The following is a 25,017-nucleotide window of genomic DNA, read 5'->3' as shown; positions in this document are numbered from 1 at the left end:
CAACCCCAATAGGAGACAAAACAATCCCAATAGGGGACAAAACACTCCCAGTAGGGAACAAAACAATCCCAATATGGGACAAAACACACCCAATAAGGGACAGAACACACCCAATAGGAGACAAAACACTCCCAATAGGGGACAAAACACTCCCAATAGGGGACGGAACACTCCCAATAAGGGACAGAACACACCCAATAGGAGACAAAACACTCCCAATAGGGGACAAAACACTCCCAATAATGGACAAAACACACCCAATAGGGGACAACGAGGCTTATGTGCCGCCCTACCTAGTACAAAGGGTCGCCGTCCGGGGCAGTACAGACAATACCCCAATAAGGGGCCCAGGCTCACAGGGGCCACAGCCATCGCTGCAACCCCTGCAGCCATCCCAGCACAGAAGCAGAAGACCTTTGTTTAAACAGTGGTCCACATCATTCGCATATGTGTTATATGTAATTACACTTTGGAGTGAGTACAGTACAATATTCGGTCATTTAGAAACGTTTTTGACCTTTTTCCCACAAAACGGGACATCTCTCAATAGCAGACACCTTTTTTTTTATTTTTTTTATAAATATATATGCACCATGTAGGTACATAGGGGGGAGATTTATCAAGACCTGTCCAGAGGAGAAGTTGCTGAGTTGCCCATAGCAACCAATCAGATCGCTTCTTTCATTTTTCACAGGCCTAAAGTTGCTGAGTTGCCCATAGCAACCAATCAGATCGCTTCTTTCATTTTTCACAGGCCTAAAGTTGCTGAGTTGCCCATAGCAACCAATCAGATCGCTTCTTTCATTTTCACAGGCCTAAAGTTGCTGAGTTGCCCACAGCAACCAATCAGATCGCTTCTTTCATTTTTCACAGGCCTAAAGTTGCTGAGTTGCCCATAGCAACCAATCAGATCGCTTCTTTCATTTCTCACAGGCCTAAAGTTGCTGAGTTGCCCACAGCAACCAATCAGATCGCTTCTTTCATTTTTCACAGGCCTAAAGTTGCTGAGTTGCCCATAGCAACCAATCAGATCGCTTCTTTCATTTATCACAGGCCTAAAGTTGCTGAGTTGCCCACAGCAACCAATCAGATCGCTTCTTTCATTTTCACAGGCCTAAAGTTGCTGAGTTGCCCACAGCAACCAATCAGATCGCTTCTTTCATTTTTCACAGGCCTAAAGTTGCTGAGTTGCCCATAGCAACCAATCAGATCGCTTCTTTCATTTATCACAGGCCTAAAATTGCTGAGATGCCCATAGCAACCAATCAGATCGCTTCTTTCATTTTTCACAGGCCTAAAGTTGCTGAGTTGCCCATAGCAACCAATCATATCGCTTCTTTCATTTTTCACAGGCCTAAAGTTGCTGAGTTGCCCATAGCAACCAATCAGATCGCTTCTTTCATTTTTCACAGGCCTAAAGTTGCTGAGTTGCCCATAGCAACCAATCAGATCACTTCTTTCATTTTTCAGAGGCCTAAAGGCCTCTGAAAAATGAAAGAAGCGATCTGATTGGTTGCTATGGGCAACTCAGCAACTTTTCCTCTGGACAGGTCTCGATAAATCTCTCCCATAGTATCTAAGAATAGGCTGTCCCCCACCAAAAAAAAAAAAAAAAAAGTTTTAAGTAGTTTTAACTTATACCATAGCGTTTACGACGGTGTCGGATGCCTGTTGGCGCTGTCACACTGCAGTGGGGTCATACCTCCATATCTGGTGGGACTGTCCTCTAATCCAACCGTTCTGGACATCTGTATTTTCCTTGTTTAACCAAGTATGCTCTGACAACATTGCACCCTCCCCACCTCTTGCCCTTTTGTCGCTCTTCCCCTCCTCAGTCCCACGAGATAAAGGGGGGTCTACTGCGACACTTTTTAAGTGCCGTTCGTACTGTCATCCCGCGACACTGGAAGTCTTCCACACCTCCGACGCGGTTGGAGTTTGTGGAGACCCTGAATAAATTTCGCAGGATGGAGGAGCTGATAGCGTATGATAGGGATAACCATACTCAGTTCTCGTGGGACCTGTTTCGGGACGTTTGAACCTCGTGGGACCTATTTCGGGACGTTTGAACCTCGTGGGACCTGTTTCGGGAATCTCTTGAGTTTACTAGTTGGCTGTCGTGAGCGCCCCCACACCACCTTCCCTAACAGTCCTCATGCCCTTGCATGGTCTTATCCCTTCCCCTGGTTCTCCTTCTCCCTCCCGGTTTTGTATGCTGAGTCCCGTCTCCCCTCTCTTTGTCTATGTTTTGGTCTTGTCCCTCTCTGTGTCTCTACGTTCCCACTTTTCTTTTTCTTGGTTTTCACCGTTGTTCTGGTCTTTTCCTTTCTTTTTTCTCTCATTCTTCCTCACTCTCTCTGCTTTTGTCTTGTTGCTCTGCTCGGGGGACGGATAGTCATGCTTTATGGCACTACGCTTAAATATTGCATCGGTCATCGCCTTCCACATTGTACTGTTGGATCTACATGACTACTGACCTCTTATACCCATGTACCTTGTTTTTTTATTTCTTCTGCTGTTTTGAAAACTTAATAAACACAGATTTGCCATAACTTATACCATAGCAAAACAGATTATGGGTTTGATTTATTTTTTTCGCAAATATACACAATGGCCCTTATTTACTAAGAGTGTTGTGTAGTTTTCTTTGTGGGTTTTAATTCCCTACAATTTTTATCCACGGTATTTACTAAGGTTTCCCTACATTTTGCTTTTTTATTTTTTTACACATGTTCTGATCTGTCTGGTTTTCCTCAGCTCAAACCCACCAGATTTTCTGTGGAAACCTTAGTAATTATGTTGTTTTTTGTGAAACACGCCCCTTTTTGAAACCACGCCCCTTTCCCAGGCAGCCACGCCCCTTTTCCGTGTTTTCTTAGCAAAATGGAGAGTTAGTCAGGGTTTTTTCAATTCTGCCGCAAAATCTGGCGCAGACATAATTTGCAATAGTAAATGAGGGTCACTGCGTCACCATAAGCAACACAGATTATGGGTATGGACAGCTTAGGGCAGTGTTTCCCAACCAGTGTGCCTCCAGCTGTTGCAAAACTACAACTCCCAGCATGCACTGACAAACCGTACATGCTAGAAGTTGTAGTAGTATGTCTCCAGCTGTTGCATAACTACAAGTCCCAGCATGCCCTTCGGCTGTCATTGCATGCTAAGAGTTGTAGTTTTTGCAACAGCTGAAGGCACACTGGTTGCGAAACACTGAGAGTTTATTACTGAACTCAGTGTTTCACAACCAGTGTGCCTCAAGCTGTTGCAAAGTACAACTCCCAGCATGCATTGATAGCCAAAGGGCATGCTGGGAGTTGTAGTTTTGCAACAGCTGGAGGTTTGCCCCATCTGCAACACAGATTATGGGTATGGACACCTTAGGGCAGTGTTTCGCAACCCGAGTGCCTCCAGCTGTTGCAAACTACAACTCCCAGTATGCATTGACAAACCGTACATGCTGGGAGTTGTAGTTCTGCAACAGCTGGAGGCACACTGGTTGTGAAACACATAGTTTGTTGCCTAACTCAGTGCTTCGCAACCAGTCTGCCTCCAGCTGTTGCAAACTGCAACTCTCAGCATGCATTGACAGCCAAAGGGCATGCTGGGAGTTGTAGTTTTGCAACAGCTGCATGTTTGCCCCATCTGCAACACAGATTATGCGTATGGACACCTTAGGGCAGTGTTTTGCAACCAGTGTGCCTCCAGCTGTTGCAAACTACAGCTCCCAGTATACATGCTGGGAGTTGTAGTTCTGCAACAGCTGGAGGCACACTGTTTGCGAAACACAGAGTTTGTTGCCTAACTCAGTGCTTCGCAACCAGTGTGCCTCCAGCTGTTGCAAACTACAACTCCCAGCATGCATTGACAGCCAAAGGGCATGCTGGGAATTGTAGTTTTGCAACAGCTGGAGGTTTGCCCCATCTACAACACAGATTATGGGTATGGACACCTTAGGACAGTGTTTCGCAACCAGTGTGCCACCAGCTGTTGCAAACTACAGCTCCCAGTATACATGCTGGGAGTTGTAGTTCTGCAATAGCTGGAGGCACACTGGTTGCGAAACACAGAGTTTGTTGCCTAACTCAGTGCTTCGCAACCAGTGTGCCTCCAGCTGTTGCAAACTAAAACTCCCAGCATGCATTGACAGCCAAAGGGCATGCTGGGAGTTGTAGATTTGCAACAGCTGGAGGTTTGCCCCATCTGCAACACAGATTATGGGTATGGACACCTTAGGACAGTGTTTCCCAACCAGTGTGCCTCCATCTGTTGCAAGCTACAACTTCCAGCATGCATTGACAGCCAAAGGGCATCCTGGGAGTTGTAGTTTTGCAACAGCTGGAGGTTTGCCCCATCTGCAACACAGATTATGGGTTTGGACACCTTAGGGCAGTGTTTCGCAACCAGTGTGCCTCCAGCTGTTGCAAACTACAACTCCCAGCATGCATTGACAGCCAAAGGGCATGCTGGGAGTTGTAGTTTTGCAACAGCTGGAGGTTTGCCCCATCTACAACACAGATTATGGGTATGGACACCTTAGGACAGTGTTTCCCAACCAGTGTGCCTCCAGCTGTTGCAAAACTACAACTCCCAGCATGCACTGACAAACCGTACATGCTAGAAGTTGTAGTAGTATGTCTCCAGCTGTTGCATAACTACAAGTCCCAGCATGCCCTTTGGCTGTCATTGCATGCTAAGAGTTGTAGTTTTTGCAACAGCTGAAGGCACACTGGTTGCGAAACACTGAGAGTTTGTTACTGAACTCACTGTTTGGCAACCAGTGTGCCTCCAGCTGTTGCAAAATACAAATCCCAGCATGCATTGACAGCCAAAGGGCATGCTGGGAGTTGTAGTTTTACAACAGCTGGAGGTTTGCCCCATCTGCAACACAGATTATGGGTATGGACACCTTAGGGCAGTGTTTCGCAACCAGTGTGAGTCCAGCTGTTGCAAACTACAGCTCCCAGTATGCATTGACAAACCGTACATGCTGGGAGTTGTAGTTTTGCAACAGCTGGAGGTTTGCCCCATATGCAACACAGATTATGGGTTTGGACACCTTAGGGCAGTGTTTCGCAACCAGTGTGCCTCCAGCTGTTGCAAACTACAACTCCCAGCATGCATTGACAGCCAAAGGGCTTCCTGGGAGTTGTAGTTTTGCAACAGCTGGAGGTTTGCCCCATCTGAAACACAGATTATGGGTTTGGACACCTTAGGGCAGTGTTTTGCAACCAGTGTGCCTCCAGCTGTTGCAAACTACAACTCCCAGCATGCATTGACAGCCAAAGGGCATGCTGGGAGTTGTAGTTTTGCAACAGCTGGAGGTTTGCCCCATCTACAACACAGATTATGGGTATGGACACCTTAGGACAGTGTTTCCCAACCAGTGTGCCTCCAGCTGTTTCAAAACTAAAACTCCCAGCATGCCCGGACAGCCGAAGGCTGTCCGGGCATGCTGGGAGTTTTAGTTTTGCAACAGCTGGAGGCACACTGGTTGAGAAACACTGCCTTAGGGGTAGAACTGTCAGGATATCCTCAGTCAACTCGAATGAAATCAGAAGAAGATGCGACCAGAGAAATGACTTGCGCGCCTTACCCACAAGACAGCTGAATGCAGCCAACATCAACGTCAATTTGCTTTTCCAGAAAAGAACATTATAGATGGCGAGCACAATCGTGTGCTGTTTAGGGTCCTGCCTACTGTGCATTCACATAGAACAAAGCACATCATCCAGCTGAACTGCACAAAAGCTTTACGTGCCATGGAGAGCGGAGGCAGCGGAGGGTATACAGCTAAAATATTTACAGAAAAAAATATACAACAACTTTATTTTGGCCAATTGCATGTCATATCAGTTTTTTTAGGAAAGTTGGGTGACCCCCAATACGAAGGGCCTTATAGTTCCCAGAAAGACAGGTCGTCACTCGTGTACAAGTTGTCACTTTTGACTTGAGTACAAAACACACATACAAAAACAACTCGGCAATAAAATAATCATAATAAGTGTATACAACAGTGTTTTCCAACCAGGGTGCCTCCAGCTGTTGCAAAACTATTGTCCATTGTAGAAGACCAGAAAAGTCCCCAGAAATAAATGGGCAGCACACTGATGTAAGAGACGTGGTGTATGGTGAATAGTAGGGCGTGCTGTATAATACACACAGCACACTGTATAATACACAACACAGTATACAGCACACTGTATAATACACACAGCACACTGTATAATACACACAGCACACTGTATAATACACACAGCACACTGTATAATACACACAACACACTGTATAATACACACAGCACACTGTATAATACACATGCAGTATACAGCACACTGTATAAATACACACAACACACTGTATAATACACCCAGAACACTGTATAATACACACAACACACTGTATAATACACACAGCACATAACACTATATAATACACACAGCACATAACACTATATAATACACACAGCACATAACACTATATAATACACACAGCACATAACACTATATAATACACACAGTACATAACACTCTATAATACACACAGTACATAATACACAACACATAACACTATATAATACACACAGTACATAACACACTATATAATGCACACAGTACATAACACTATATAATACACACAGTACATAACACTATATAATACACACAGTACATAACACACTATATAATGCACACAGTACATAACACTATATAATACACACAGCACATAACACTATATAATACACACAGCACATAACACTATATAATACACACAGCACATAACACTATATAATACACACAGCACATAACACTATATAATACACACAGCACATAACACTATATAATACACACAGCACATAACACTATATAATACACACAGCACATAACACTATATAATACACACAGCACATAACACTATATAATACACACAGCACATAACACTATATAATACACACAGCACATAACACTATATAATACACACAGCACATAACACTATATAATACACACAGCACATAACACTATATAATACACACAGCACATAACACTATATAATACACACAGCACATAACACAACACTATATAATACACACAGCGCATAACACTATATAATACACACAGCGCATAACACTATATAATACACATAGCACATAACACTATATAATACACACAGCACATAACACTATATAATACACACAGCACATAACACTATATAATACACACAGCACATAACACTATATAATACACACAGTACATAACACTCTATAATACACACAGTACATAATACACAACACATAACACTATATAATACACACAGTACATAACACACTATATAATACACACAGTACATAACACTATATAATACACACAGTACATAACACACTATATAATGCACACAGTACATAACACTATATAATACACACAGCACATAACACAACACTATATAATACACACAGCGCATAACACTATATAATACACACAGCGCATAACACTATATAATACACACAGCACATAACACTATATAATACACACAGCACATAACACTATATAATACACACAGCGCATAACACTATATAATACACACAGCACATAACACTATATAATAGACACAGTACATAACACTATATAATACACACAGCGCATAACACTATATAATACACACAGCGCATAACACTATATAATACACACAGCGCAACACAGTATACAGCACACTGTATAATACACACAGCACACTGTATAATACACACAGCACACTGTATAATACACACAACACACTGTATAATACACACAGCACACTGTATAATACACACAGCACACTGTATAATACACACGCAGTATACAGCACACTGTATAATACACACACAGTATACAGCACACTGTATAAATACACACAACACACTGTATAATACACCCAGAACACTGTATAATACACACAACACACTGTATAATACACACAACACACTGTATAATACACACAGCACATAACACTATATAATACACACAGCACATAACACTATATAATACACACAGCACATAACACTATATAATACACACAGTACACAACACTATATAATACACACAGTACACAACACTATATAATACACATAGCACATAACACTATATAATACACACAGCACATAACACTATATAATACACACAGCACATAACACTATATAATACACACATCACATAACACTATATAATACACACAGCACATAACACTATATAATACACACAGCACATAACACTATATAATACACAGCACATAACACTATATAATACACACAGCACATAACACTATATAATACACACAGCACATAACACTATATAATACACACAGCACATAACACTATATAATACACACAGCACATAACACTATATAATACACACAGCACATAACACTATATAATACACACAGCACATAACACACTATATAATACACACAGCACATAACACTATATAATACACAGCACATAACACTATATAATACACACAGCACATAACACTATATAATACACACAGCACATAACACTATATAATACACACAGCACATAACACTATATAATACACACAGCACATAACACTATATAATACACACAGCACATAACACTATATAATACACACAGCACATAACACGATATAATACACACAGCACATAACACTATATAATACACACAGCACATAACACTATATAATACACACAGCACATAACACTATATAATACACACAGCACATAACACTATATAATACACACACAGCACATAACACTATATAATACACACAGCACATAACACTATATAATACACACACAGCACATAACACTATATAATACACACAGTACACAACACTATATAATACACACAGCACATAACACTATATAATACACACAGTACATAACACTATATAATACACACAGCACATAACACTATATAATACACACAGTACATAACACTATATAATACACACAGCACATAACACTATATAATACACACAGCACATAACACTATATAATACACACAGCACATAACACTATATAATACACACAGCACATAACACTATATAATACACACAGCACATAACACTATATAATACACACAGCACATAACACTATATAATACACACAGCACATAACACTATATAATACACACAGTACACAACACTATATAATACACACAGTACATAACACTATATAATACACACAGCACATAACACGATATAATACACACAGCACATAACACGATATAATACACACAGCACATAACACTATATAATACACACAGCACATAACACGATATAAAACACACAGCACATAACACTATATAATACACACAGCACATAACACTATATAATACACACAGCACATAACACTATATAATACACACAGCACATAACACTATATAATACACACAGTACATAACACTGTATAATACACACAGCACATAACACACTATATAATACACACAGCGCATAACACTATATAATACACACAGCACATAACACTATATAATACACACAGCACATAACACTATATAATACACACAGCACATAACACTATATAATACACACAGCACATAACACTATATAATACACACAGCACATAACACTATATAATACACACAGCACATAACACTATATAATACACACAGCACATAACACTATATAATACACACAGTACACAACACTATATAATACACACAGTACATAACACTATATAATACACACAGCACATAACACTATATAATACACACAGCACATAACACTATATAATACACACACAGCACATAACACTATATAATACACACAGCACATAACACTATATAATACACACAGCACATAACACTATATAATACACACAGCACATAACACGATATAATACACACAGCACATAACACTATATAATACACACAGCACATAACACTATATAATACACACAGCACATAACACTATATAATACACACAGCACATAACACTATATAATACACACACAGCACATAACACTATATAATACACACAGCACATAACACTATATAATACACACACAGCACATAACACTATATAATACACACAGTACACAACACTATATAATACACACAGCACATAACACTATATAATACACACAGTACATAACACTATATAATACACACAGCACATAACACTATATAATACACACAGTACATAACACTATATAATACACACAGCACATAACACTATATAATACACACAGCACATAACACTATATAATACACACAGCACATAACACTATATAATACACACAGCACATAACACTATATAATACACACAGCACATAACACTATATAATACACACAGCACATAACACTATATAATACACACAGCACATAACACTATATAATACACACAGTACACAACACTATATAATACACACAGTACATAACACTATATAATACACACAGCACATAACACGATATAATACACACAGCACATAACACGATATAATACACACAGCACATAACACTATATAATACACACAGCACATAACACGATATAAAACACACAGCACATAACACTATATAATACACACAGCACATAACACTATATAATACACACAGCACATAACACTATATAATACACACAGCACATAACACTATATAATACACACAGTACATAACACTGTATAATACACACAGCACATAACACACTATATAATACACACAGCGCATAACACTATATAATACACACAGCACATAACACTATATAATACACACAGCACATAACACTATATAATACACACAGCACATAACACTATATAATACACACAGCACATAACACTATATAATACACACAGCACATAACACTGTATAATACACACAGCACATAACACTATATAATACACACACAGCACATAACACTATATAATACACACAGCACATAACACTATATAATACACACAGCACATAACACTATATAATACACACAGTACACAACACTATATAATACACACAGTACATAACACTATATAATACACACAGCACATAACACGATATAATACACACAGCACATAACACGATATAATACACACAGCACATAACACTATATAATACACACAGCACATAACACGATATAAAACACACAGCACATAACACTATATAATACACACAGCACATAACACTATATAATACACACAGCACATAACACTATATAATACACACAGCACATAACACTATATAATACACACAGTACATAACACTGTATAATACACACAGCACATAACACACTATATAATACACACAGCGCATAACACTATATAATACACACAGCACATAACACTATATAATACACACAGCACATAACACTATATAATACACACAGCACATAACACTGTATAATACACACAGCACATAACACTATATAATACACACAGCACATAACACTGTATAATACACACAGCACATAACACTATATAATACACACACAGCACATAACACTATATAATACACACAGCACATAACACTATATAATACACACAGCACATAACACTATATAATACACACAGCACATAACACTATATAATACACACAGCACATAACACTATATAATACACACAGCACATAACACGATATAAAACACACAGCACATAACACTATATAATACACACAGCACATAACACTATATAATACACACAGCACATAACACTATATAATACACACAGCACATAACACTATATAATACACACAGCACATAACACTATATAATACACACAGCACATAACACTGTATAATACACACAGCACATAACACTATATAATACACACACAGCACATAACACTATATAATACACACAGCACATAACACTATATAATACACACAGCACATAACACTATATAATACACACAGCACATAACACTATATAATACACACAGCACATAACACTATATAATACACACAGCACATAACACGATATAAAACACACAGCACATAACACTATATAATACACACAGCACATAACACTATATAATACACACAGCACATAACACTATATAATACACACAGCACATAACACTATATAATACACACAGCACATAACACTATATAATACACACAGCACATAACACTGTATAATACACACAGCACATAACACTATATAATACACACACAGCACATAACACTATATAAAACACACAGCACATAACACTATATAATACACACAGCACATAACACTATATAATACACACAGCACATAACACTATATAATACACACAGCACATAACACTATATAATACACACAGCACATAACACTATATAATACACACAGCACATAACACTGTATAATACACACAGCACATAACACTATATAATACACACACAGCACATAACACTATATAATACACACAGCACATAACACTATATAATACACACAGCACATAACACTATATAATACACACAGCACATAACACTATATAATACACACAGCACATAACACTATATAATACACACAGCACATAACACTATATAATACACACAGCGCATAACACTATATAATACACACAGCACATAATACTATATATAATACACACAGCACATAACACTATATATGACACACAGCACATAACACTATATAATACACACAGTACATAACACTATATAATACACACAGCACATAACACTATATAATACACACAGCACATAACACTATATAATACACACAGTACATAACACACTATATAATACATTCCCGTACTTTATACATTATATATAACAATCAGTACATTTATATGCTATATTACACATCATACTACGTCAGACACAGGCCCCTCCCCCACACGCTACACATTACACTACCCCCTGCAGATCACAGTGGGCGGCCCTGTTTACACACGCCCGTGACGTCACTGCTTCTTTCCCGCCCAATCCTGTCAGGAATGTGGTCTCCTTTTAGTGTAGTTACCTCACTCGGGTGTCATGGGGAGCACCTAGTGATGGAGCTCAGGGCGGGAGGAAGTGTGTGTGTGTGACATGGCTTCCTGTGCTCATGTGTATAGTCAGTGATGTATCCCAGACATGAGCTGTGACCAGAGGAGTGGCCGCAGCCATGTCTACACACAGCCCCCAGCATAATACTATGTGTATAGAGGGGTGTGAGGAGCTCCTGAGGGGACAGCACTGACAGAAAAGACAATATCAGCCTCATACTAAGGGGACATAGTTTTCCTTCACTCCTCATCACCTTCTAATCTAGAAGTCTTTTATTTTTCTCACTTTGTCACAAACTAAAAATTATATGTGTGTATATATATATATATATATATATATAAGCAACGTTACCTTCATTCTATGGGTCATACCATTTGCAATTACACCAATTTATGTAGTATTTCTTACATTTTATTACTTTTAACTCCTTCCTGTCAATGAATTTTAGATTTTTTTCCCTCACGCTTTGTACCTCCTCGAAGACCCATATTTTTTTTTATTTTGGGCTCATCTTTTGAAGGACAAGTTGTATTTTTTACAAGTATCCTTCATTTTACCATATAATCTATTGACAAACCAGAAAAAAAATATTAGTAAGTTCACTGTATGGTAAACCTGACATGTTGACTTTACTCTATGGGTCATTACAACTACGATGATACCCAATTTGTATACTGTTTGTTTTGTTTGATATTGGGGATGTTTATAATTGTTTTTAGAGCCTTTTTTGTGCTCATATTTGGCGCATGAAATGTCACATGTGCACCAAAGAAAATGTGACTTTTCACAGTAACACACTCAATTTTAGATCTTACTTTGCAGTGGTTACGGACTTATCAAGTGCGAATGTCTCGCAATAAGCCGAAAACACTAAATCTGCACCTGAGCTGGCTTAAAAAACTGCCTTTGGAGAGAACTTTTAAAAAGTCTCACGCAGAGGAGAGGAGGAAACATACAAAATAGTGTTCTGAAGTGATTTATTGTTTTTTTTTTTTTTTTTGCTTATGTAAGCCAAATTTATCAGCCCCCCTTGATAGTATGATAAATATGTCGCACATAAGCAAAACCAAAGCAAAAAAAAAAAAATTTGAAAACTCCCTTTCCAAAGACAGCAATGACAAATGTCCCCCAAAATCTTTGCATTGTCACATTCTGACCCTTATAACTTATTTTTTGCCTAAAGACCTGTATGAAGGCACCTTTTTGTGCCATGAGCTGTAGTTTTAATTGGTGCCACTTTGGCATAGGTGGAACTTTTTGATCACTTTCTATTAATGTGAATACACACTATGAGGTTGTGTTGCAGTTTATTTGCTCTGTTTCCAATAGTAAGTAAGGGTACGGTGACACACAGCGCATCCGCAGCGTATTTGACACTGTGGATGCGCTGCCAGCAGTCACAGAACGACGGCAGAGCAAGCTCCCTGCTGCGGCTGGGTAGCTCTGTGTGTCAGCTCGTAACTGCCGATGGGAAATCTGCCGCTATGAGAGGATACACAGCTGCAGGTAGCTCACTCTGTGACTGCCGGCAGCGCATCCGCAACATCAAATGTGCTGCGGATGCGCTGTGTGTGACCCTACCCTAATGGAAAAATTTAATTGCAGTATTGGAAACCACATTTGATCATGCGTATTCATTCTTATTTTTCTTTCTGGTATTTGATGTGATCAAGAAACAGCAATTTTTGCATCTCTTTTTTTTCTCTTCTTCTTCTTCTCCTTTACGCTGTTCACCTTGTAAGATCTATAATGTTTTTATAGAAATAGTTCGGAAAATTCCGCACGTGATAAAAATGTTATTCCATTATGTATTTAAAAAATGGAGAAAGCATGATTTCATACTTAAAGGGGTAGTCTGCTGCTCAGCGTTCGGAACAAAATGTTCCGAACGCTTAGAGCTGGTGCCGGGGGCTTGTGACGTCATGGCCCTGCCCCTCAATGCACATCTATGGGAGGGGGTGTGGTGATCGCCACGCCCTTCCCATAGATTTGCATTGAGGGGGCGGAAGTGATGTCAAAAGGGGGGAGCTATGAAGTCACAATCCCCCGGCCCCAGTCTGAGCATTCGGAACATTTTGTTCCAAATGCTGAGCAGCAGACTACCCCTTTAATTAGTTGTGTGTTCTGGACAGAGAGTGGAGAACAAAATCCACCATGCCCCATCTTGCTCTCCCTCATCTGTCTCGGGACAGTTGGGAGGCCCCTCTACAGAGTTGGCCAGTCCCCCCCGAACATAAGGTTCAGATCCCCATAGTCAATTTGGTGTGACCAAGTTCTTACATTACAGTACAAGAATAATGCAGATTATGCCCCTGTATTATTTCAGCATGATCTTGGAATGTGAGGGTTGGGGAACCCACACAAATACAGGGAGAACTCACAAATTAATGTTGCCCTTGATCAGTACTGTAATGCAACAATGCTAACCACTGAGACACCATCAGTGACACCAGTTTTCCAGCTAATTTAGGCTAAGTGCACTCTGCATCTAAGCTCTGCATCTGGGATTTGTGTCCTGGATCCCCGGGCACGGCCTCGTTCACGGAGCCCGGAGTGCTCTAAGCCTCTAGGTGGCGCCGCCCCTTGTCTACCTTTAACATACACCAGAAAAAGCTACTATTGGGGACATTTATCAAAACTTGTCCAGAGGAAAAGTTGCTCATAGAAACCAATCAGATCACTTCTTTAATTTTTAAGAGGCCTTCTCAAAACTAAAAGAAGCGATCTGATTTGTTGCTATGGGCAACTCAGCAACTTTTCCTCTGGACAGGTTTTGATAAATCTCCCCCTATGTGTTTATGGGTCTCCATTTAGCTGAAAAGAGCCTCTTATTGGCCTTTGTTGGGCTGGTATACATTAGCATAACCTTTTTTAGCACAGCAGACTTCAATATCCTATACAGCGGGCCAAAAACAAAATAACTATACAGTGGGGATCAAAAGTTTGGGCACCCCAGGTAAAATTTGTATTAATGTGCATAAAGAAGCCAAGGAAAGATGGAGAAATCTCCAAATGGCATCAAATTACAGATTAGACATTCTTATAATATGTCAACAAAAGTTAGGTTTTATTTCCATCATTTACACTTTCAAAATAACAGAAAAGAAAAAAATGGTGTCTGCAAAAGTTTGGGCACCCTGCAGAGTTAATATTTTGTACTGCCCCCTTTGGCAAGTATCACAGCTTATAAAGGCTTTTTGTAGCCAGCCAAGAGTCTTTCAATTCTTGTTTGAGGTATCTTTGCCCATTCTTCCTTACAAAAGTCTTCCAGTTCTTTGAGATTTCTAAGCTGTCTGTCACGCACTGCTCTTTTAAGGTCTATCCATAGATTTTCAATTATGTTGATGTCAGGAGATTTTGAATGCCATGGCAAAACCTTCAGTTTACGCCTCTTGATGTAATCCCCTGTGGATTTCGAGGTGTGTTTAAGATCATTATCCATTTGTAGAAGCCATCCTCTCTTTAACTTCAGCTTCTATACAGATTGCATCAAGTTAGCATCCAAAATTTGCAGAAATTTTATTGAATCCATTTTTACTTCTACTCGTGAGATGTTCCCTGTGCCACTGGCTGCAATACAACCCCAAAGCATGATTGATCCACCCCCATGCTTAACAGTTGTACAGAGGTTCTTTTCATTAAATTCTGTTCCCCTTCTTCTCCAAACGTACCTTTGCTCATTCCGGCCAAAAAGTAAAATTTTAACCTCATCGATCCACAGAATTTGTTTCCAAAATGCATCAGGCTTGTCTATATGTTCATCTGCAAAGTTCAAACGCTGATTTTTGTGGTGAGGACGTAGAAGAAGTTTTCTTCTGATGACTCTTCCATGAAGACCATATTTGTACAAGTATCTCTTTGTAGTGGAATAGTGTACCACAACTCCAGTGTCTGCCAGATCTTTCTGGAGGGATTTTGCAGTCAAACTTGGGTTTTGAATTGTTTTTCTCACAATCCTGCGAGCTGTTCTGTCTTATATTTTCCTTGGTCTTCCAGATCTTGCTTTAACTTCCACCGTTCCTGATGACTGCCATTTCTTAATTACATTCCGAACAGAGGATATTGACATCTGAACACGTTTTGCTATCTTCTTATAGCCTTCTCCAGCTTTGTGAGCGTCAACTATTTTCAGTTTCGGATTTCTAGACAACTGCTTAGAAGAACCCATGGTGCTGATTGTTGGGGCAAGGTCAGATGAGTCTGGGCATTTAAAACCTTTGAGATTGACATCACCTGGTCTTCCCAGATGATGATTGAGAACAATCCATGACACTGGCAGGTCTCAGCTTTGGAAAGGAGGCAGTGCATGCTATAAATTCTGCAGGGTGCCCAAACTTTTGCAGACGCCATTTTTTTGTTTTCAGTTATTTTGAAAGTGTAAATGATAGATTTTATTTCCAACTTTTGTTGACATATTATAAGAATGTCTAATCTGTAATTTGATGCCTTTTGGAGATTTTTCCATCTTTCCTTGGCTTCTTCATGCACATTAATACAAATTTTTACCTGGGGTGCCCAAACTTTTGATCCCCACTGTATGCTATACCTCACTTTTCTGTGGGACTCTATGGGTGGGCCACTGACTCTGTATACCTTTTAACAGAAGGTTTAATTGTTGTGTATACTTTAAGGGGTATTCCTAATATAGTGTCTGTACAATTCTTATGTGATTTTCACCCCAATATTTATTTTTATCAGCATACAAAATGACTGTTGTCTCAGATTTTTTCCCAGGTTGCAATGCGGACGAGACCTGACTCACTAGTCAGCTGATGACAGGGAGCCTGTCTGCTTCAATGGGTGGAGAGATCCCTTGGTGGGAGAGAGATCAATCTGCAACTAATGCAACAGCTGTAGGCACCCTGATTGAAATCCACAGGTCTTTTGAATGGATGTAGCTCATTTATGTTTCAATGGGTGGGGTGGCTGATGTGTGGGAGGGAGGAAAAGGGAATTGTGGGATTTGTAGTCAAAAAAAGAAAACTCAAACAGGAAATACCAGTTCACAAAAAGCTAGCCACTGTGTTATGATAATCTCACAACATAGCCATTTAGCCCCAAGACAAGCGTAGATCCTTCCTAAGCATGTCCATTACTGCCTGCCAGGTACGTACTAAAATCACCTTATGGTGGAGAACCCCTTTAACTTTACTTAGATAATATTGGCTTCCCGCCTCCATGTTTATCACAACATGCCGCTTTAAAAAAAAATAAAAACATTTCTGTGATGGTAAAAAGTGGTCAGCGTTGCAAGGTATATGTTGTGCACTTAATTTATTACAGATTTCCAGGGATAGCTAGATAAAATATAGAAGCTGGCACACAATACAAGAAACTCCATGTTGTATGTACACCTTGCCCCATTGTGCCAGGTACCGTCTTTTAATGGGAGTCTTTAGAACAGACAGTTCTTGATGCAATCTAAGAAAACCGATCCAAGTCTGTAACCAGAGCTCTGAGATCTCCTGATGCTTTTATTTGATGTAATTCAATTTACATATCCCAGAGGTGTAATTGTGTAATACTGAATGTGAATTGCAGAGACTATGACACACGGTGTCTCTTTTAATTAACACAATTGCCTATCCATGTTAACAGGATGTATCCCAGAGACTTCTCAGCATCACCCACCTACATACTCGGATGAGGCTCTGTGTAGTGTAACCAGGGTTTCTGGATCACAAAGAGTTGTGAATGTAAGACAGTGTTTCCCAACCAGTGTGCCTCCAGCTGAAGTAAAACTACAACTCCCAGCATGTCCGGACAGCCAAACATATTCTGCGCCACTTAACAATTCTTAACCACTTAAGGACCCATGACGTACCGGAACGTCATGAGTCCGCTCCCGATCTATAACGCGGGGCCACGGCGTGGCCCCGTGTCATACCGGGTTGGGCCCGGCCTCTAACAACGGCCACGCGCTATTAACCCTTTAGACGCGGCGTTCAAAGTTGAACGCCGCGTCTAAAGTGAAAGTGAAACCATGCTGGTTAGCTCAGTGGGCTGTTCGGGATCGCCGCGGCGTAATGGCGGCATCCCGAACAGTTGCAGGACATGAGGAGGGTCTCCTACCTTGCCTCCTGGTGTCCGATCGCCGAATGGCTGCTCAGTGCCTGAGATCCAGGCATGAGCAGTCAAGCGGCAGAATCATCGATCACTGGTTTCCTATGAGAAACCAGTGATCAATGTAAAAGATCAGGGTGTGCAGTGTTATAGTCCCCTATGGGATAACAGTGATCAGTATAAGAGATCAGTGTGTGCAGTGTTAAAGGTCCCTATGGGAGCTATAACACTGCAAAAAAAAGTGAATAAAGATCATCTAACCCCTTCCCTATTAAACGTTTGAATCACCCCCCTTTTCCCATAAAAAACTGTATAAATAAAAATAAACATGTGGTATCGCTGCGTGTGGAAATGTCCGAATTATAAAAATATATAGTTAATTAAACCACACGGTCAATGGTGTACGCGCAAAAAAATTCCAAAGTCCAAAATAGTGCATTTTTTATATCATGAATAAGTCACTTTTTATATCATCAATAAGTCCTATCAATACAAAAATGGTACAGCTAAAAACTTCAGATCACGGCGCAAAAAATGAGCCCTCATACCGCCCCATATACGGAAAAATAAAAAAGTTATAGGGGTCAGAAGATGACCATTTTAAACGTATAAATTTTCCTGCATTTTTTACTGGATTTTTAGGTGCAAAATTGAAAGAGTTATGATTTTTTAAAAGTAAGGAGGAAAAAAACAAAAGCCTTAGCCGCCTATATCATCTAGGTCAGATAGCATTACACTGTAGACTGTGCATGATAAGGGTTGTAGTTCCACAATTGCTGGACAGCAAGAGGTTTGATAACAGTGCCCGGAGAGTCTGCACGAACATCAGTCAGGACTACACGGTAGCAACAGATTTCCTGAAGCTCTGTACATACTGATATACATCACTGTTATTTAGTTAGCAGAATTGGCAGGGACTCACCTCCCGGCTGTAATCCTGGCCCGGATCCCTCACTGTGGCGGTAGCTGCATTGTGTTGTGAACCTGTAGCTGACTCAGGCAGGGCATGTACTGTGCATTAGAGGGGAGGTCACAGCTTCTTTCCTGACTTTTTGTCATTGGTGACGTGGGGAGGGACTAACCTTTTCCTTCCTTGAAGTTCATATTAGATCAAGTTGTATATTACTGTGTCATGTCAGACTCACTATACACCTACGCCTATGGTTTTGTATAAAGTATGTATAAGAATGTTGGCAACAACATTTTCTTAGTCTATCGGGAAGTACAGTGTAAATAGAATATCTAAAGCAGCTTGTAGATTTGTCTTCTGAACTACAAGTCAGCTTCATTCATGAAGTCTTTACATACAGTACAATTAGATTGCTGCACTGGAGTTACTATTTAAAGGGGTACTCCGGCGCTAAGACATCTTATCCCCTATCCAAAGGATAGGGGATAAGATGCCTGATCGCGGGGGTCCCGCCGCTGGGGACCCCCGTGATCTTCCACGCCGCACCCCGTTAGATTCAGCCCCCGGAGCATAGTGACGTCACGGCTGCGCCCCTATGTGACATCACTCTCCGCCCCCTCAATGCAAGCCTATGGAGGGGGCGTGACACGCCCCCTCCATAGGCTTGCATTGAGGGGGCGGAGCGTGACGTCACACGGGGGCGGAGCCGTGACGTCACTATGCTCCGTCCCCATGATCGCTAGTAATCAGACCGCTGATTCTAACGGGGTGCGGCATGGAAGATCACGGGGGTCACCAGCGGCGGGACCCCCGCGATCAGGCATCTTATCCCCTATCCTTTGGATAGGGGATAAGATGTCTTAGCGCCGGAGTACCCCTTTAAGTACTAAAGAAGATAAAAAGGCTCAGTATAATTCCTTTCATTTGCCTGTGCAAGTTGCCTCTTAGGGTATGTTCACACTACGTAATTCCCGCAGAATTCCGCGAACCGAATTACGTGTTGGGAACATAAACATCAGTGTCAATGGGTTTCCGCGAGACCCGTACACACTGCGGAATTTCCGCCGCTGAAATTGTTCCGCGCAAAGAAAGAACATGTTCATGGTTTGCGCAGAAGTCGGCGAACACTGCATAGCCGTCAATGGTGACGGCGCAGTGCCGCGCGGCCCTACCGCCGAAGTATTGCGGCGGCGGCCACCGGAATGGAATCTCGGCTCGCAGAATTCTGCAAGCGGAGATTCCGTCCATAATCCGTAGTGTGAACATACCCGATATAGTCCATGCCTGATTGGGGAGTGGGGGGGGGGGGGGGGGAGCACACACGTAGTAACAACTTGCTCTAGTGAGCTACTCTTTTTAAAGGGATACTCCACTGACCAGCGTTCGGTAAGTAAATGTTCCGAACGCTGTTTTTGCGCTGCTTATTTTTTGCGCCACCAATTCTACTTTGCAGTGACATTAGTCATTTTACCAAAATATCCACGGCAAAAAAAATTTTTGTGCGACAAAATTGAAGAATAAATGCTATTTTTTAACTTTTGGGGGCTTCCGTTTCTACGCAGTGCATTTTTAGGTAAAAATTACACCTTATCTTTATTCTGTAGGTCCATACGGTTAAAATGATACCCTACTTATATAGGTTTGATTTTGTTGTACTTCTAAAAAAAAAAAAGCATAACTAAATGCGGGAAAATTTATACATTTAAAATTGTCATCTTCTGACCCCTATAACTTTTTTTTTATCTGAATACGGGCCGGTATGAGGGCTAATTTTTTGCGCCAGGATCTGAAGTATTTATTGGTACCATGTTTATATTGATCTGACTTTTTGATGGCTTTTTATTAATTTTTTTCATGATATAAAAAGTGACCAAAAATACGTTATTTTGGATTTAGGAATTTTTTTGCGCATAAGCCATTGACCCTGCGGTTTAATTAACAATATATTTTTATAGTTCGGACATTTCTGCACGCGGCGATACCACATATGTTTACTTTTTTTTTGCAGTGTTATAGCCCCCCCTAGTGGCTATGACACTGCACATACCGATCTCATTCACAGATCATTGCCGTGCATTGACATGGATTTCAGGCTTGGAGCAATCAATTGGTGATCGGACGCGGAGGCAGGTAAGGGGACCTCAGCTCGCGTTCTAGCTGATCGGGACATCGTGATTTTACCGCGATTGTCCCCATCAGTCCGACTGAGCTGCCGGGAAGCTTTTACTTTTATTTTAGACGTTGCGATCAACTTTGAACGCCATGTCTAAAGGGTTAATAGCGCACGCTATTAGCCCAGGGTCCTGGCTGTCATTAGCCCCCAGGACTGACCTGGTATACACCGCGTTATATACCGGGTGCAGGGCATACATGGTGTCCTTAAAGGGGTACTCCGCCCCTAGACATCTTATGCCCTATCCAAAGGATAGGGGATAAGATGTCAGATCGCCGGGGTCCCACTGCTGGGGACCCCAGGAATCGCTGCTGCAGCACCCCGCTATCATTACTGCGCAGAGCGAGTTCCCTCTGCACGTAATGACGGGCAATACAGGGGCCGGAGCATCGTTACGTCACGGCTCCGCCCCTCGTGATGTCACGGCCCGCCCCCATCAATACAAGTCTATGGGAGGGGGCATGGTGGTCATCACGCCCCCTGCCATAGACTTGCATTAAGGGGAAGGGCCGTGATGTCATGAGGGGCGGAGCCATGATGTCACGCTGCTCCGGCCCCTATATCGCCCATCATTACGCACAGAGCGAATTCGCTCTGTGCAGTAATGATGGCGGGGTGCCGCAGCGGCGATCCCCGGGGTCCCCAGCAGCAAGACCGCGGCGATATAACATCTTATCCCCTATCCTTTGGATAGGGGATACGATGCCAGGGGCGGAGTACCCCTTTAAGAGGTTAATTGAAATAGCTTTTGATTTCAGTAAATGCTGCAAACACAACAACGACAATTTTCAGTTCTTTACAACCTATAAAGTGTTTTGAAACTTACTGTGCGTGATAATATACAAGGTGGGCCATTTATATGGATACACCTTAATAAAATGGGAATGGTTGGTGATATTAACTTCCTGTTTGTGGCACATTATTATATGTGAGGGGGGAAACTTTTCAAGATGGGTGGTGACCATGGCGGCCATTTTGAATCCAACTTTTGTTTTTTCAATAGGAAGAGGGTTATGTGACAAATCAAACTTATTGGGAATTTCACAAGAAAAACAATGATGTGCTTGGTTTTAATGCAACTTTATTCTTTCATGAGTTATTTACAAGTTTCTGACCACTTATAAAATGTGTTCAATGTGCTTCCCATTGTGTTGGATTGTCAATGCAACCCTCTTCTCCCACTCTTCACACTGATAGCAACACCGCAGGAGAAATGCTAGCACAGGCTTCCAGTATCCGTATACACTGTTATATACTACTATATACACCGCAGGAGAAATGATAGCACAGGCTTCCAGCATCCGTATACACTGCTATATACTACTATATACACCGCAGGAGAAATGCTAGCACAGGCTTCCAGTATCCGTATACACTGCTATATACTACTATATACACCGCAGGAGAAATGCTAGCACAGGCTTCCAGTATCCGTATACACTGCTATATACTACTATATACACTGCAGGAGAAATGCTAGCACAGGCTTCCAGTATCCGTATACACTGCTATATACTACTATATACACCGCAGGAGAAATGCTAGCACAGGCTTCCAGTATCCATATACACTGCTATAGACTACTATATACACCGCAGGAGAAATGCTAGCACAGGCTTCCAGTATCCGTATACACTGCTATATACTACTATATATACCGCAGGAGAAATGCTAGCACAGGCTTCCAGTATCCGTATACACTGCTATATACTACTATATACACCGCAGGAGAAATGCTAGCACAGGCTTCCAGTATCCGTATACACTGCTATATACTACTATATACACAGCAGGAGAAATGCTAGCACAAGCTTCCAATATCCGTATACACTGCTATATACTACTATATACACCGCAGGAGAAATGCTAGCACAGGCTTCCAGTATCTGTATACACTGCTATATACTACTATATACACCGCAGGAGAAATGCTAGCACAGGCTTCCAGTATCCGTATACACTGCTATATACTACTATATACACCGCAGGAGAAATGCTAGCACAGGCTTCCAGTATCCGTAGTTTCAGGTGCTGCAGAATGGGCAAAACAAGAATTGGAACAGGACCCTCAGTTTACGCAGAAGATTTTGGTCAGTGATGCGGAAACTTTTATGTGAATGGTGAAGTTAACAAACAAATCCACCGCTATTGGTCCGACACTAACCCACATTGGATAGATCCCTCCAAGACTGTTGGAACACAACAATTGATGGTATGGTGTGGTATATGGGGTACAAAGATAGTGGGGCCATTCTTCATCAATGGAAACCTCAAGGCCACTGGATATGTGAAATTGCTACATGATGATGTGTTTCCCTCTTTATGCACTGAAGCTGGAACGTTCCCTGAGTTTTTCCAGCAAGATGGTGACCACCACATTATGGGTGTCAGGTCCGAGCATTCCTAGATGAACAGTTTCCTGGAAAGTGGATTGGTCGTCGTGGGCCAGTTGAATGGCCCCCAAGGTCTCCCGATCTGACCCCCTTAGACTTTTATCTTTGGGGTCATCTGAAGGCAATTGTCTATGCTGTGAAGATACGAGATGAGCAGCACCTGAAACTACGGATACTGGAAGCCTGTGCTAGCATTTCTCCTGCAGTGTATATAGTAGTATATAGCAGTGTATACGGATACTGGAAGCCTGTGCTAGCATTTCTCCTGCGGTGTATATAGTAGTATATAGCAGTGTATACGGATACTGGAAGCCTGTGCTAGCATTTCTCCTGCGGTGTATATAGTAGTATATAGCAGTGTATACGGATACTGGAATCCTGTGCTAGCATTTCTCCTGCGGTGTATATAGTAGTATATAGCAGTGTATATTTATACTGGAAGCCTGTGCTAGCATTTCTCCTGCGGTGTTGCTATCAGTGTGTGAAGAGTGGGAGAAGAGGGTTGCATTGACAGTCCAACACAATGGGCAGCACATTG

The 25,017-nt window shown here is 41.0% G+C and overlaps 2 protein-coding genes across 12 annotated transcripts in view; one reads left to right on the top strand and one right to left on the bottom strand.

Moving 5' to 3' along the window:
- Positions 1-25,017, bottom strand: part of PLA2G7 (phospholipase A2 group VII) — a 101,000-nt gene that overhangs the window by 37,454 nt on the left and 38,529 nt on the right. The window contains exon 1 of one of the 7 annotated variants that reach the window (XM_056563880.1): positions 19,926-20,322. The exons of 1 other annotated variant lie outside the window; for it this stretch is intronic. The gene's annotated coding sequence lies outside the window, so the exon portion shown is untranslated. Of the gene's footprint in view, positions 1-1,641; positions 2,008-5,593; positions 5,612-12,735; positions 12,773-12,914; positions 13,044-19,925; positions 20,323-25,017 lie in introns of those variants that run through there. 5 more of the 7 variants (XM_056563881.1, XM_056563883.1, XM_056563886.1 and 2 more) reach the window with 5 other exon arrangements.
- ANKRD66 (ankyrin repeat domain 66) overlaps positions 13,398-25,017 on the top strand; it is a 55,332-nt gene continuing 43,712 nt past the window's right edge. The window contains exons 1-2 of one of the 5 annotated variants that reach the window (XM_056563890.1): positions 13,404-13,533; positions 18,539-18,636. The gene's annotated coding sequence lies outside the window, so the exon portion shown is untranslated. Of the gene's footprint in view, positions 13,534-17,913; positions 18,047-18,538; positions 18,637-21,978; positions 22,044-25,017 lie in introns of those variants that run through there. The other 4 variants (XM_056563894.1, XM_056563891.1, XM_056563896.1 and 1 more) reach the window with 4 other exon arrangements.

The sequence above is a fragment of the Hyla sarda genome, chromosome 3, assembly GCF_029499605.1.
Source record: "Hyla sarda isolate aHylSar1 chromosome 3, aHylSar1.hap1, whole genome shotgun sequence".
NCBI lineage: Eukaryota > Metazoa > Chordata > Amphibia > Anura > Hylidae > Hyla > Hyla sarda.
This window is presented reverse-complemented; position numbering and strand designations above follow the sequence as displayed.